Source organism: Palaemon carinicauda, chromosome 20, assembly GCF_036898095.1.
Source record: "Palaemon carinicauda isolate YSFRI2023 chromosome 20, ASM3689809v2, whole genome shotgun sequence".
Classification (NCBI taxonomy): domain Eukaryota; kingdom Metazoa; phylum Arthropoda; class Malacostraca; order Decapoda; family Palaemonidae; genus Palaemon; species Palaemon carinicauda.
In genome coordinates this window covers 82,030,110-82,035,109 of record NC_090744.1, presented here as the reverse complement: position 1 = coordinate 82,035,109, position 5,000 = coordinate 82,030,110, and the positions used below count along the sequence as shown (strand labels likewise).

General features: G+C 33.5%; 1 pseudogene; it reads left to right on the top strand.

Annotated features, from left to right (window-relative positions):
* LOC137659931 (chimeric ERCC6-PGBD3 protein-like) overlaps positions 1-3,549 on the top strand; it is a 21,510-nt pseudogene extending 17,961 nt beyond the window's left edge.
* Positions 3,550-5,000: the final 1,451 nt, after the last annotated feature.

The window sequence follows — 5,000 nt, the reverse complement described above, 5'->3', positions numbered from 1 at the left end:
AGGTTTCTAATTTTCTTACAATATGGTTTTTTAGTCGTTTAACTATTTTAACTATTATTTTCCGCATATTTTCCGCTCGCTTAGCTGGTCTAACTGTTATTTTCTGCACATTAGCAAGAAGAGGTTCTTCTTGCACTTGCTGGAGAATTGGTAAATTTACTCCATTATGCAAATGGGTTTGTGGTAGTTCAAGGCCAGCTGGTTACCACCCAGTTTCCATAACTCACGTATTATTATATAAAGTTTTTGAAAGGCTTTTGGCAAAATGTCTAAATAGCATTATTGAAGGTATTCATCTGTTCCCTAGTTGGCCATTTGGCTTTCGTAAAGATCTTGGAGCATGTGATGCCTTTACAATCTGCAGTGATGTACAGAAATACCTTGATTATATCCAGAAAGTTTGTATAATTGGCCTTGATTTTAGTGTAGCCTTTGGCCGTGTTAATCCTGCGGCCCTTGTTTTCAAATTCAATCAGTTCGGAGTGGGTGAGTCTTTTCTTAGACTCACTATTGAGTTTATAAGTAATAGATTCCAAAGTCTTGTTGAATGGCCCCATAGTGCATATAGAAATGTAATAGCTGGTGTTCCTCAACTCAAGGTAGTGTTCTTGGCTTATTACTTTTCATAGTATATACACATGACATGCGATTCGGCCTAGAGCAAGCTCGTTGCATAAGCAGAATAAGATTTTTTTAAATTTTTTAACTATCGGTCGAATCAAGAAGACTACTGACTAAAACTTCTATTTTTAGCTGCAAAAAAGCTGATAGGTTCATTATTTTGCGTTTCAGATGAGCATTGTTCACGTTTGCATGGAGGATTTGCTAAACAATATTTGGAACTTCAAACGTGTGAAACATTTTTTTTCCAAAAGTACTTTTAACTTTGATATGGCCAAACTCATAGCTCCAGTTACATTCCTTAGGTTATGGATGAAATTTATTGACAGCGATGTTCAGGTAAAAAATGGCATTATTATCCCATTCCTGCTTCTCAACTTTGATAGATGGGCACCTTTTTAGTGTATCCTCTTCGTAAAACTCAGAGATCCTAAAATAAATTATTCCCTTGGCAGGGTTAAAATTGTAGAAAGGAAAAACTCTCAATGACATCTGATTAATTGATTTTAGGTTTTCTGGCATCCTGTCAATAGCATCTGCAGGAGGTGCACCATCTGCAGCAGTCGATGTAAAATTGCTCACTAACATTGCTTGTGTTTCATTGTTAGCTTTGGCCATCAGACTATGGTCATAATGTTTGAAGTTTCCTTGTGGAATGCTATTAACTTTCTTTTATAAATATTCATAACCCCTGATACATAATGACATCCTTCCCTTTATGAGGAAAGCTACCAAAATATTTCAAGTATTTTACTAAGAGCCCTTTCCTTAAGTTTATTATACAAGGCCAAGCACTAATGTATATAAATTTAGTTAAATTCAGAATTTATTACATTTAAGAGAATGTGAAATTTCACATAACATATATTTTTAACAACCTTTACATATGATGTATAATCTTACTTTTGGAAGGGTTAGTATAAGTATTATAAGCCTCGAAATCTTGTTAGTCTTTTGAAAGCTTTAATATTATTCTTCCAATCTCTCCAAAAGATTTCAATAAATTGAACATTTCTTTATAATTAACACTGAAGAATACCAACACAAATAAAGCTCTTACGTTTTCAATTATATAGCAAAATTTTACATCCCCTGGTATCCTAGTGAAGATTGAATAACATGTCCCCTCGTGCAAACACTTAAAATTTGCGTGATCAAATTTTGTTTTTTATTTTTTTTTCTTTGTGCTTTTATTATCAAAAGGAAAAAAAGATGTGGGAAAACTTGATGTAAGAGAAAATACCTTTGCCGTCAGCAGTAGAGGTTGTCAGTAGTTTTAAGGAACATGAGCCGATTCAGGGATAGGAGAAAATGTGTCATATGTTAATCATTTAGGAGGTATCGTAATAATAAAATTGAACAAAACTAATGGCAAAAAATTATTGAAGGAAAGATTTTATTAGACTATCTGACACCCTAACAGAGACCCCATTAGTCTTTCTTGGAATTAATTCCTCTACCAATGACACCAGTGAGAGCATACCCGAAAACGTCCATTCTATACATTACCCCAAAGGGATGGTACTCCCATGATTAGCCCATTACTGCCCATGGTCGTCTTTTTTTAAGACCAAAAGGCTAATTTATCATATTTCAATAATTCCTCCACTTTTCAGAAATATCTTTGGTTAGTCATAAAAAACAAAGTCTCTTTCAAATATATCAGATACTGTCTGATGCATATTGGAAACACTGAGGTCTCAGTTTTCAGTATAAAATAGAAATCTCAAGGATAACGATCGACTCAGTTTCATATATCATTCAAGCATTGTTTTCTAGTAAGTAGTACTTATATGTAACCCATATTTGTGTATAGGATATATGCATGTTTTGAATGACTTATAAAGCCAGGAAAATACACCAGGCTATAAGTTTGGTCCTTAAATAAGGAACATGCTCACTCTACATTCCATTTTAGCCATTCTCTGTGGCTGTTGCAAACGAAGAGAAAATGGTTTGCAGAATCAGACTTTTTTATACTAAAACATTTTGTATATATACAAAGATCTGAAAATATATTTTCATTTATTATATATATCTTTTTTATATTTTCAGATACCCTCCCTTAGCTTTGAACCATCCAGTCAAGTCATTCCGTTCTCTTCATGGTGCAGTAAATTATGTAGAAGAAAATGACTCTCCTAGCGATGTAAACTTTATTGATATAGTTGAGGTTCCTCCAATAGTAAGTTAACTAACTGATGAAGACGACTTTGATAATGAGATTTTAGATGACGAGAACCGAGATCCGACCATTATCTTGCAGGATGTGCCAGGGAGTGTTGAACCTCACCGGTATGATAATGGAGAAGAACCAACACAATCAAAAAGAAAAAGAAAGGAAAGCTCAGATTTTTCTTGGAAAAAGACTGAACCTTATTTTTCGAGAGTTGCATCACCAAGTACTGATGGAGCAGATGAAAGAGTGAAATTATTGAAATATGGGGTATGCAGAAAGAGCCCAGTTGATATTTTTTTAACTCTTTCCTGAGGAGGATTTACTAAGTGAAATATGCAAAGAATCTGTCACTTATGTCACAGAAAAATGTGCATGATTTTAGTCTCTCATCAAACTGCTTGAAAAATAACTATGGATATCTCCTTGTTTCAAAATACCACAGACTACCAAGTGAACGGCATCATTGGAGTCTGGATGAAGACCTTGAAAACAATGCCAAAAAACACATTTCTAAACATCAAAAAGGTTTTTTTTTTTTCTCTTTTTATTATAATGAAACCGCTGAAAGCTGCAACGATGATAAAGGATTTAGAATTAGACCTCTAGCTAATGTTCTGAATCAGAAATTCAAGCAGTTTGGAATATTCTCTAATCAACTATCAATAGAGGAACAAATAGTGAGATAATATGAAATATGTTCTCTAAAGCAGTTTATAAGAGGTAAACCAATTATATTTGGTTTCAAATAAAAGTACTCCCGACACCAACTACAATGACAGTCTAGGTTCAAGAGTGGTTTTATCAGCCATCTAGATAACCCAAATGATCATGGAACTAATGCTGATAACTTTTTCTGAAGTCATAACCTATTTGTACAACTGAAATCCTTAGAAATCAGAATCAGAATTACTGTACGCGCAAACAAGACATCAGGATGTCCCTTCAAGGATGATAGGTCCCTAAAAAGGGATAATCTTAGATCGTTTGACTACAAATTTGAAGAAAAGGAAAAGCTCTATTTTTGAAAATGGCACGACAACAGCATTATCACAATTGCTAGTAAGCATCCGTCTTCCACCCCCGTTGGAGCTTCAAAAATATGGTCAACCAGCCATGGGAAGGAAATACTTGCTCCTCAACCAATTCTCATATCAGAGTACAATAAGTATATGGGAGAAGTGTACCACTTACACTGGCTTATTCAGAAGTATTGCATCACCGTTAGATCTAAGAAATGGTACTTTCGTCTATTTACAAGTTTCCTTGATACTTTAATGGTATTTTCCTTGATTAAAAATTGTTTTGCAAATGGAAATACTATGACAAGAATAGATTTCAAGAGGTCAGTTACAAAAGCATATTTGCTATTATCATCTGATTCCGATCTCAAAAATTCTGGACGGCCAAAGGTATTTTCTTCAAAAGTAATACCAGAAATTACATTTTCTACTAGACATATTCTTGATCGAAAAAAGGGATGGAAGCAATTAAATGTGCCTTTTGCAAAAAGAAAGTTTCTAAGCAATGCAAAAAATGTAATGTTGGTCTTCATATTGATGACTGTTTCAACAAATGGTATTCAAAGTAATCTGTATTTGAGATAGTTGAGAAAAAAGTAATATGCATTATATTTGTATTAAGAAATAAATAAACAAAATAAATCTCTATTTTTATTTTCTTCTCGGTAGTCGATAATTTACTATAGAAATATTTTTTTTTTTTAATTAAGGTACTGATAAAAAGGACCAAACAAAAAATATTTTTCTTTATTGAATTAATGTAATGAATTTTTTTTGTATGTTTAGTATTAAATAACCCTGTACAAATTGAGGATTTTGGGGAAAAAAATTCAAGAAAAAAAATTTGCCACTAATCTGTGTTAGGCAAGTCCGCCTGATGGGACTGGGAGCTTTACAAATACAAAAACTTACCCCCTTTGATCATAGTGGTAGAAAAAAAATACAGAAAGAATGATGAAAGTCCTATCAGGGAAATCAGCTCATCCCTAGAATCCATGGGTCAGTTTCTTAAAGAGATAGTCTCCATAACAGTATGGGAAAGTTGTCATTTCTGAGATACAAACATCACCGGGTGATTGGCATAACCAAGACAACTCTCACAATTTACTTTAGAAATAATATCAATGCCAGCAACGACAAACGTTCCCAATGTCCTGGACAGTGAATATAATTTGAGAAGC